The sequence below is a fragment of the Schistocerca cancellata genome, chromosome 3 (genome assembly GCF_023864275.1).
Source record: "Schistocerca cancellata isolate TAMUIC-IGC-003103 chromosome 3, iqSchCanc2.1, whole genome shotgun sequence".
Lineage (NCBI taxonomy): Eukaryota > Metazoa > Arthropoda > Insecta > Orthoptera > Acrididae > Schistocerca > Schistocerca cancellata.
Genome location: NC_064628.1, coordinates 880,056,513 through 880,068,790, shown reverse-complemented (window position 1 = coordinate 880,068,790; position 12,278 = coordinate 880,056,513). Strand labels below are relative to the sequence as shown.

Sequence of the window (12,278 nt, the reverse complement as noted above, 5' to 3'; positions counted from 1 at the left end):
TGCTTTTTTGCCATTGGCAGTCTACATCTTATATCCTCTGCACTTGGGCCACCATCAGTTATTTTGCTGCACAAACAGCAGGATTCATCTACTACTTTAAGTGTCTCCTTTCCTAATCTGATTCCCTTCACGTATGATTGTTAATAAAGCGTTTTGCCATCGTCTGCACCTCCAGTCACCTCCAGTAGACACCTGCACGTCCGCATCCTCCCGTAACCACGCCCCGTTACGTTGCTGATATGCGCCAGCGCATCCTTTCGCCGGCGTCTTCTGGAAACCTCGATTACTACCCGGCTGACTGGATTCGAATCCGTCACCAGTGCCAGCCCCGCTGCATTGACGCAGAACGGGCCGCGGGTAATCTGGCAAGTGAAGTGCGGCAGTCCCTCGAGTCGGCGGGCATCGGGCATTATTCTCCGCAGCTTAAACATCAAACAAAGCGGAATAACAGCATCGGGCCGTCATTAATGATGCAGCGTCCCATTTGGGCGGCCATTACGCGCGCGGCAGCTAATTATAACGAGCGGCCCGTGTGTCGCGCTGCGCGCGCCCTCATTAGCGCTCGGCTAAACCGCCGCCCACCGCCAAAAGTGCCAAATAAACGACTTTGTGTGGCGAAAAGCGGTTTCTGCATCAGCTGGCTCCGCTATTACGCATAATCTCCACCCCGTCGGAGGTGGTGGTTGGGTGTAAATTGTTTAAGTTTAGATGCGTTGTAAGTTAGTTTTCCACTGTTTAAAGCAATAACTCTGCAATACTTTTGTTGCGAGGGCACTGTTACAGGGTGTAAGGCGGAAAGTCCCAAGACCCTCTGGAAACTGAAAATTGCCTCCAGAATGAGATTTTCACTCTGCAGTGGAGTGTGCGCTGATATGAAACTTCCTGGCAGTTTAAAACTGGGTGCCCGACCGAGACTCGAACTCGGGACCATTGCCTTTCGCGGGCAAGTGCTCTACCACCTGAGCTACCGAAGCACGACTCACGCCCGGTACCCACAGCTTTACTTCTGCCAGTACCTCGTCTCCTACCTTCCAAACTTTACAGAAGCTCTCCTGCGAACCTTGCAGAACTAGCACTCCTGAAAGAAAGGATATTGCGGAAACATGGCTTAGCCACAGCCTGGGGGATGTTGCCTGTCCAACGTTTCTCTCTGTTATCGAGACAGTAGCCGCAATATACACTGGGATACCTCCTAATATAGTGCAGGAACTTCTTCTGCCCGGAATAGTGAAGCAACTAGAAGTGGCACGAACAAGTTTTTGGAAAAAACGACATTTTGTCAATGGAGTGAGTAATTGATTATTTTGTAAAAAATTTTTTGGTTGAAGCTTCCTGGCAGATTAAAACTGTGTGCCGGACCGAGACTCGAACTCGGGACCTTTGCCTTTCGCGGGCAAGTGCTCTACCAACTGAGCTATCCAAGCACGACTCACGCCCCGTCCTCACAGCTTTACTTCTGCCAGTACCTCGTCTCCTACCTTCCAAACTTTACAGAAGCTCTCCTGCGAACCTTGCAGAACTAGCTCTCCTGAAAAAAAGGACACTGCGGAGACATGGCTTAGCTACAGCCTGGGGGATGTTTCCAGAATGAGGAATTTTTTGTGTATTTATGGACGCTATCACGTTCTTATGAGACAGAATAACCGGTTTCGGCCATACAATGACAATCTTCAGATTCTATAACAATAGAAAATTTATATTAGAACCTAAAAATAAGTGTAATATTTAACCAGGCTTATTAGTAATCTAACTGAATTAACGCGAAACAGATATAGTTCATACCTAAAGGCAGCATACACTGAACACAGGTTCATGCGTTGTCAAACTAGCTTATTTCGTTCCACCCCCCCCCCCCCCACCTTTGCGTTAGAAGCGCGCGTCCTCTATAAGATGGTCGTTATTTTTTAAAAGCCTAAAATATGACAACTTTGAACATGGCTGAGGTTTGCAGTAACCGTATACACAAATTTGAAAAATTTGTAAAAATCTGCCAACTGGCTGCATCGATTTTCTATATACCTTGACCAGGTTTCGTCACCTCTAAGGGTGACTTCATCAGAAAGTAGGGTAATTACATGAAGAACATATCGTCATAGATGTACAGTGATTTAAGAGCTAAAATATGACAAATTTACTATTAATATGTAGGTCAAATGTATATAAAATTTAAAATTAGAGAACAGATCGTTAAATCAGTTAAATAACATAAAAAATAAAGACCGTCTTATAGAGGATGCGCGCATCCATCGCCAAGGGGAGGAACAAAATGTAACAATTTTTTTGTAACTATACAAGACCGGTGTTTTACATTTTATAGCTAGTTTGACAATGCATAAACCTGTGTTCAGTGTATGCCGCCTTTAGGTATGAACTATACCTATTACGCATAAATTCAGTTAGATTACTAATAAGCCTAGTTAAATATTGCACATATTTTTAGATCTTAATATAAATTTTCTTTTGTTATAGAATCTGAAAATGGTCAATGTATGGCCGAAATCGGTTATGACTGTGTCATAAGAATGTGATAGCAACTTTTTTTTGTTTTTTATGGTTTTTTTTTTTCATCAGTCTGCTGACTGGTTTGATGCGGCCTGCCACGAATTCCTTTCCTTTGCTAACCTCTTCATCTCAGAGTAGCACTTGCAACCTACGTCCTCAATTATTTGCTTGATGTAGTCCAATCTCTGTCTTCCTCTATAGTTTTTGCCCTCTACAGCTCCCTCTAGTACCATGGAAGTCATTCCCTCATGTCTTAGCAGATGTCCTATCATCCTGTCCCTTCTCCTTATCAGCGTTTTCCACATATTCCTTTCCTCTCCGATTCTGCATAGAACCACCTCATTCCTTACCTCATCAGTCCACCTAATTTTCAACATTCGTCTATAGCACCACATCTCAAATGCTTCGATTCTCTTCTGTTCCGGTTTTCCCACAGTCCATGTTTCACTACCATACACTGCTGTACACCAGACGTACATCCTCAGAAATTTCTGCCTCAAATTAAGGCCGGTATTTGATATTAGTAGACTTCTCTTGGCCAGAAATGCCTTTTTTGCCATAGCGAGTCTGCTTTTGATGTCCTCCTTGCTCCGTCCGTCATTGGTTAGTTTACTGCCTAGGTAGCGAATTCCTTAACTTCATTGACTTCGTGACCATCAATCCTGATGTTAAGTTTCTTGCTGTTCTCATTTCTACTACTTCTCATTACCTTCGTCTTTCTCCGATTTACTCTCAAACCATACTGTGTACTCATTAGACTGTTCATTCCGTTCAGCAGATCATTTAATTCTTCTTCACTTTCACTCAGGATAGGAATGTCATCAGCGAATCGTATCATTGATATCCTTTCACCTTGTATTTTAATTCCACTCCTGAACCTTTCATTTATTTTCATCATTGCTTCCTCCATGTACAGATTGAAGAGTAGGGGCGAAAGGCTACAGCCTTGTCTTACACCCTTCTTAATACGAGCACTTCGTTCTTGATCGTCCACTCTTATTATTCCCTCTTGGTTGTTGTACATATTGTATATGACTTGTCTCTACCTATAGCTTACCCCTACTTTTTTCAGAATCTCCAACAGCTTGCACCACTTTATATTGTCGAACGCTTTTTCCAGGTCGACAAATCCTACGAAAGTGTCTTGATTTTTCTTTAGCCTTGCTTCCATTATTAGCCGTAACGTCTATAAACAAACAAAATTTTTTTTACAATTTAACAAGTCGTTGGATGTCCCCTGCAGAAACGTTTAGATATGCTACCTCTACAGCCAATCGTAATTGCGTAAGAGTTGCCGGTGCACGATTTTGTGCTCTAACTGACCTCTCGATTATGTCCCATAAATGTTCGATGGGATTCGTGTCGGGCGATGGGGATAGCCTTATCATTTTCTGTAATTGTCCTGAATGTTCCTAACCATTCGCGATCACTTGCTGTCCCGTGACATGATGTCATTGTTCGGGAGCATGAAGGCCATGTATGGTTGCAAATGGTTTCCAGGTAGCTGAAGATAATAACTTTCAGTCAGTAATCGGTGTACTCGGACCAGAAGGGTCAGTCCATTCGATGTAAATACTTCATGGAGCCACCATTGGTTTGCATAGTGCCATGCTGACAACTTGGGTCCATGGATTCGTGGGTCTGCACCACACTAGAACATCCATCAACTATTACCAACTGAAATCGGGACTCGTATTACCAGACAGCGATTTTCCAATCGTCTAGGGTACAACCGCTATATCTACGAGCGCAGAAGATGCGCTGGTGGCGATGTCGTGCTGTTATCAAAGGCCCTCCTGCCGGACACCTGCTGCCGTAGACCATTAACGCCAAATTTCACCGCACTGTCCTAATGGATACGTTCGACATACTTCCCACATTGATTTATGCAGCTATTTCATGCAGTGTTGCTTGACTGTTTGCTCTGACAACTGTACGCAATGGCTGCCGCACTCGCACGTTAAGTGAAGGCCGTCACCACTGCGTTGTCCGCGGTGAGGGGTAAGGGCAGAAATTTGGTATTCTCGGCACAATTTTGACGCTATGGGTTTGGGGATATTGACTCAACTAACGGTTTCCGAAATGGAACGCCTGATTCTTCTAGCTCCAGCCAACACTCGAGATTCAATGTCTGTTAAGTCCCGTTTTGGGACCATAATTAAGTCGGAAACCTATTCACGTGAATCATCTGAGTCCAAATGACAGCTCCACCAACGCACTGCAAGTATGTACTCTGTGTACACAATTCTGCCGCCATCTGCATATGTGCATATCGGTATCCCACTACTTTGGTTATGTCAGTCTGTCCTGGTTTTCACAATAAAAATAATTTTCGCACGATGCGTCACAGGCAAGTAACATAGCTCGATTAATCTTGGACCACACATAGAATGATACGCTATTGCACAGAAACTAATGAGAACAGAAATGGCACTTTTATTCAAAAACAATAATTACACTGAAGTCACAGCCATTCATAATGCTCCCCTGTACATTACAAATAGCTGGAAGTGGTTCTTAATAAGGTGCGTGATCACACACAGCTTTAATCTTTGAGAATTACCAGCTGAAAGCCACTTTAATTTAAAACCGGCTGAAGGCCAATAACTTAAAGGCAAGCTAATCAGAAATTTAAAAGGTCTTATCTTGGAACAGTTCTTTAGTTAGGCTGAAGTAAAAAAGTTAAATTCAAATCGGCTGAAGGTTGAATACTTAAAACTCCTACGTCTTTTTTTAATACCAAAGTCCTTAAGTGAAACAGTTCTTTAATTTAGACTCAAGGCCTTAAGAACAAACAACAGAAACTCAAACCGGCTGAAGGCCGAAGACTTAAAAATTCAGTAGGTTGAAGTAAACAAGTTGAATTCAAATTGGCTGAAGGCCGAAGACTTAAAAATTCAAAAATTTTTTAAAATGTCAAACGGCTTACGTGAAAGTACCTTAAACTAGGCTGAAGGCCTTAAGAGTAAAACAAATCTAATTTAACTCACAAAACCTGCTATAAGCCATACAATTACCAACAACAAGAACAAACTTAAAAAAAAAGACAGCCCACACAAGGGCACGCAGATGTTCGAGGGTTGGCCTGTAATTCAAATACTAACGGCCGCTTAGGTGAGACAGGAAGTCGCGCCAACCATTCACGATTCGACGACAACCCACCCGACCGACAGTCAGCGGACCCACCGACAAGGTATCTTCCACTCGACCCTACGAGGGCACAACAGGGAGTTCAACGGAACAACGTAGAAGATATTGGCGGCCACAACCAATCATACACGGAGCTACCAAACTACACACCGTGGTGGACACCAAAAACACGATGAGGAAACTACACTGGCTGAAATCTACGTCAAAGCCCAGGGCAGGTTTCCAGAACGTTAACGGTCACAAGGCAGAAGATTCCGCTGGTGCACTTCAATTCTAATAACCAAATACAGTCAAACTCCACCGGAGGGTGGCTAGAATTTTCCAACTTGAAAACCACGTTGCTGCTCGCGGGAATATCCCAACAGCCGACAACGAACTCCAAACGACACAATGCGAACAATCTCGATTTGCAGGTAGGTTAAATCAAAACTCAACTTTCGTGTCCAGGGTCGGTGAACCACAGACCTCGTAACAATGGGAACAGCGCCACACTCTCCGACGCCGCACAGAGACCGCCAGCGGGTCCTGGCCAAACTTCGCCTCGCCGAGAATTCCTCACTGCTCCACGCCAGCCGACCGACTCCTCAGAGCCAGTACGCCGACTACTACTACTACGTGATCAGACCCAGTGGACCGCACGCATCTACAAGTTTCCTCCTCCACTGTATTCTGTCCATTGCTGCTATCCGCCATTCGTACACATTTATTGACATTTGTTTTAAACCTTCATGGAGTCCATGGAGTCCAACGCTTCTTGGGTCTCCCTGGCGGTCTCTTTCCTGTAGGTGTGAAATCCAGGAGCTTCCGAGGCCATCTGTGATCCTCCATCCGGGCCACATGGCCGGCTCACTGCATTCGTTTGGCTTTGACAGTTCCTGCTATGTTGGGTTGCTGGTATAGTTCCTCAAGCTCTTGGTTGTATCTGATCCTCCATTCCCCTGTACCTGCATCCAGAACTGGACAGAAGATCTTCCGAAGTACTTTTCTCTCAAAAACAAGGAGATTATGGCAGTCCTGTTTCCGGATACTCCATGTCTCACGGCCATATAGAACAACAGGCTGGATCAGGGTTTTGTACAGTCGAATCTTGAACCGTCTGGAGAGAGATTTGGACCGAAGCAGTTGTGCTAGGCTGTGGTAAGATCGGTTTCCTGCTTGTATTCTGGCATTGATCTCTGCTTCACATGACGAGTTCTCAGTGAAAAGTGCCCCTAGGTATTTAAATTCTTACACTCTCTTGTAGGAATGGCCCCCAACCTGCAGTGATTGTAGGAGATCAGCAGTCTGACAATGACAACGCGTCATAACGAGGTACTCTGTCTTAGCTTCGTTTATGTTTAGCCCAAATTTGCTGGCAGCCCCCTTTAGTGCTTTGGTCACTTGCTCCAACTCCTCTTCCGACCTAGAGAGTAAACAGATGTCGTCTGCATAGGCTAAGTATGTCAGTCTCTTACCTTCCATTTCAATACCTTCGTTCTCTTGGAAGGTATCGCGTACGATCTTCTCGAGGGAAAAGTTGAACAGGATACGCCGACAACATTTAAAATAACTTGTCAATCAAAATCACCAAACTACACATAGTTTCACGAAAACTTCCACGAAGAACTAGACAATGCTAACGGCAGTGACTGTACAATAACAGGGACGAATCAAGAGTCGGCACACACAGCCAACCCACAAGCGATCGCCGGACAAATACACGTCGTACGGCAAGACGACCGACCGACGACCAACCAAAGTCGTCCCCACTCCAATTATGTGTGTCGGCAACCGTCGGGTGGGTCATGGCATTCCGGACCTCACTGCTGCCATACGCCGACTGAATTTGTGCCACGTGCCAACAAACACTGTCAGGTCCGAACTAACTACTGGCGAGTTCCCACATACTGGTCGACACACGACGGCCGGAAAGTGATAGCAGTCCAGCAAAGATAATACCATGGCTTATATCGATAAAAGCTGCTGCTGCCACTCATGGGCAGGCAAAGCAGCAACTCAGTAACATAAGTATACTACTGGCCATTGAAATTGCTACACCAAGAAGAAATGCAGATGATAAACGGGTATTCATTGAACAAACATACTAGAACTGACATGTGATTACATTTTCACGCAATTAGAGTGCATAGATCCTGAGAAATCAGTACCCAGAACAACCACATCTGGCCGTAATAACGGCCTTGATACGACTGGGCATTGAGTCAAACAGGGCTTGGATGGTGTGTACAGGTACAGCTACCCATGCAGCTACAACACGATACCACAGTTCATCAAGAGTAGTGACTGGCGTATTGTGACGAGCCAGCTGCTCGGTCACCATTGACTAGACGTTTTCAATTGATGAGAGATCTGGAGAATGTGCTGGACAGGGCAGCAGTCGAACATTTCCTGTATATAGAAACACCCGTACAGGACCTGCAAAATGCGGTCGTGCATTATCATGCTGAAATGTATGGTTTCGCAGGTATCGAATGAAGGGTAGAGCCACGGGTCGTAACACATCTGAAATGTAACGTCCACTATTCAAAGTGCCGTCAATGGCAACAACAGGTGGCCGAGACGTGTAACCAGTTCCACCCCATACCATCACGTCGGGTGATAAGCCAGTATGCCAATGACGAATAGACGCTTCCAATGTGCGATCACCGCGATGTCGCCAAACACGGATGCGACCATCATGATGCTGTAAGTAGAACCTGGATTCATCTGAAAAAATGACTTTTTGCCATTCGTGCACCCAATTTCGTCGTTGAGTACACCATCGCAGGCGCTCCTGTCTGTAATGCAGCGTCAAGGGTAATCGTAGCCATGGTCTCCGAGCTGATAGTCCATGCTGCTGCAAACGTTGTCGAACTGTTCGTGCAGATGGCTGTTGCCTTCCAAACGTCCCCATCTGTTGACTCAGGGATCGAGACGTGGCTGCACCATCCGTTACAGTCATGGGGATAAGATGCCTGTCATCTCGACTGCTAGTGATACGAGGCCGATGGGATCCAGCATAGTGTTCCGTATTACCCCCCTGAACCCACCGATTCCATATTCTGCTAACAGTCATTGGATCTCGACCAACGCGAGCAGCAATGTCGCGATACGATAAACCGCAATTGCTATAGACTACAATTCGACCTTTATCAAAGTCGGAAACGTGATGGTACGCATTTCTCCTCCTTACACGAGGCATCACGACAACGTTTCACCAGGGAACGGCGGTTAAATGCTGTTTGTGTATGAGAAATCGGTTGGTAACTTTCCTCATGTCAGCATGTTGTAGGTGTCGCCACCGGCGCCAATCTTATGTGAATGCTCTGAAAAGCTAATCAATTGCATATACAGCATCTTCTTCCTGTCGGTTAAGTTTCGCGTCTGTAGCACGTCGTCTTCATGGTGTCACAATTTTAATGGCCAGTAGTGTAATCTAAAATAACACAACTAGGTGGCAGTACGGAGAAAACTGAATGTTAAATACGAGATGGCACGAACACGGGCCATGTACTGATCAATTGGTAAGACTTTCTTATAATACGGTGTTCTATTCCTGAACCAGTGTCTAACATACGCTGGACGGTCGTTGGAGCATGTGGACAAGTTGCAATACGCCTCCCCAAAGCATCCCAAATGTGCTAGATGGAATTTAATGCGGGTGAACGGACTGTCCAGTCCGTTCGCCGAATATCCACTCGTTCCAAAGAGCTCCTCTACCTGCGTTTTTCGATGCGGTTGTATATTGTCATCCATAAAAATGGCCGTATGCACCCGTTAAATGACGCATATGAGGAATGATTACCAAGTCATAATGACGATCACCTATCAATATACACTCCTGGAAATTGAAATAAGAACACCGTGAATTCATTGTCCCAGGAAGGGGAAACTTTAGTGACACATTCCTGGGGTCAGATACATCACATGATCACACTGACAGAACCACAGGCACATAGACACAGGCAACAGAGCACGCACAATGTCGGCACTAGTACAGTGTATATCCACCTTTCGCAGCAATGCAGGCTGCTATTCTCCCATGGAGACGATCGTAGAGATGCTGGATGTAGTCCTGTGGAACGGCTTGCCATGCCATTTCCACCTGGCGCCTCAGTTGGACCAGCGTTCGTGCTGGACGTGCAGACCGCGTGAGACGACGCTTCATCCAGTCCCAAACATGCTCAATGGGGGACAGATCCGGAGATCTTGCTGGCCAGGGTAGTTGACTTACACCTTCTAGAGCACGTTGGGTGGCACGGGATACATGCGGACGTGCATTGTCCTGTTGGAACAGCAAGTTCCCTTGCCGGTCTAGGAATGGTAGAACGATGGGTTCGATGACGGTTTGGATGTACCGTGCACTATTCAGTGTCCCCTCGACGATCACCAGTGGTGTACGGCCAGTGTAGGAGATCGCTCCCCACACCATGATGCCGGGTGTTGGCCCTGTGTGCCTCGGTCGTATGCAGTCCTGATTGTGGCGCTCACCTGCACGGCGCCAAACACGCATACGACCATCATTGGCACCAAGGCAGAAGCGACTCTCATCGCTGAAGACGACACGTCTCCATTCGTCCCTCCATTCACGCCTGTCGCGACACCACTGGAGGCGGGCTGCACGATGTTGGGGCGTGAGCGGAAGACGGCCTAACGGTGTGCGGGACCGTAGCCCAGCTTTATGGAGACGGTTGCGAATGGTCCTCGCCGATACCCCAGGAGCAACAGTGTCCCTAATTTGCTGGGAAGTGGCGGTGCGGTCCCCTACGGCACTGCGTAGGATCCTACGGTCTTGGCGTGCATCCGTGCGTCGCTGCGGTCCGGTCCCAGGTCGACGGGCACGTGCACCTTCCGCCGACCACTGGCGACAACATCGATGTACTGTGGAGACCTCACGCCCCACGTGTTGAGCAATTCGGCGGTACGTCCACCCGGCCTCCCGCATGCCCACTATACGCCCTCGCTCAAAGTCCGTCAACTGCACATACGGTTCACGTCCACGCTGTCGCGGCATGCTACCAGTGTTAAAGACTGCGATGGAGCTCCGTATGCCACGGCAAACTGGCTGACACTGACGGCGGCGGTGCACAAATGCCATTCGACGGCCAACACCGCGGTTTCTGGTTTGTCCGCTGTGCCGTGCGTGTGATAATTGCTTGTACAGCCCTCTCGCAGTGTCCGGAGCAAGTATGGTGGGTCTGACACACCGGTGTCAATGTGTTCTTTTTTCCATTTCCAGGAGTGTAGATATATGAAGATACAATCTTCATATACAATCATGCACATAAATTAAGGATAATTGCAGAATGTGGTGCTATACAACGTGGCACTACACAAGACTGGCACTAATAGCACAGGAACATAGGGAACACACACGACACCGATCTTTGTCCACGGTATTGGTGATATGTTGAGAAAACCGTCCCGAAATACATGTGCTACAACGCTGCTTCCTGCGCATGTACCCCGACATAAATATGGGATATTATCACCATACTCAAGCACACAGGCCGCACAACGGGTTGACATACTCTGGATCAGGTGGTCGAGCAGCTGCTGGGGTATAGTCTCCTATTCTTACACCAGTGCCTGTCAGAGTTCCTGAAGTGTCTCAGGTGTTTGAAGACGTGCAGTGATACGTCGACCGAGAGCATCCCAGACATGCTCGATGGGCTTTATGTCTGGAGAACAGACAAGCCACTCCATTCGTGTGATATGTTCTGTTTCAAGGTACTCCTCCACGATGGCTACTCGGTGGGGCCGTGCGTTATCATCCATCAGGAGGAAGGTGGGATCCCTGCACCCCTGAAGAGGGGGACATATTGGTGCAAAATGACGTCCCGATACACCTGACTTGTTACAGTTCCTCTGTCAAAGACATGCAGGGGTGTACGCTCACCAATCACAATCCCACCCCACACAATCAAACTACGACCTCCTTACAGGTCCCTTTCAAGGACATTAATGCGTTGGTATCTGGTTCCTGCTTCATGCCAGATGAAAACCCGGTGAGAATCTCTGTTCAGACTATACCTGGACTCGTCTGTGAACGTAACCTGGGACCACTGTTCCAATGACCATGTACTGTGTTCTTGACACATGGCTTTACAGGCTTTCCTATGACCAGGGTTCAGTGGAATGCACCTTGCAGTCTGGAGGCAACTGTTCCAGTGACTGTGGTAAGGTCCCGAGCAAGGATACCTGCAGTACTCTGTGGCCGTCTGCTGGCACGGATGGTGAGATATCGATCTTCTTGTGCTGTTGTACATGTGGACGTCCCGTACTGTAGCACCTGGACACGTTTCCTGTCTGCTGGAATCTTTGTCATAATCTTGAGACCACACTCTGTGGCACACTGAGGGCCGTTACTGCGACCTACTGTGCTTGAGCAGCCTCCAGTCGCTCTAGCATTCTACCCCTCATAACGTCATCAATATGTGTTCTTTGAGCATTTTCAACACACAGTTACAATAAGCACAGCTGAAAACGTCTGCATACTTACTCGCTGCACCGTACTCTGACATGCACCAGCACACCTCTGCGTTTGTGGACTGCTGCCAGCGCCACTGTGCGACGATCGCAGGTGAAATGCATTGCCTGGTCATACCAGGAGGTGATTTAAACCCGCAAAAAGTCCACCAGAGCGT

The 12,278-nt window shown here is 47.0% G+C and overlaps 1 non-coding gene across 1 annotated transcript; it reads right to left on the bottom strand.

Annotated features, from left to right (window-relative positions):
* Positions 1–1,350: 1,350 nt before the first annotated feature.
* On the bottom strand, positions 1,351–1,425 carry Trnas-cga (transfer RNA serine (anticodon CGA)). Its single transcript has one exon. It is a non-coding gene; the product is annotated as a tRNA-Ser (tRNA).
* Positions 1,426–12,278: the final 10,853 nt, after the last annotated feature.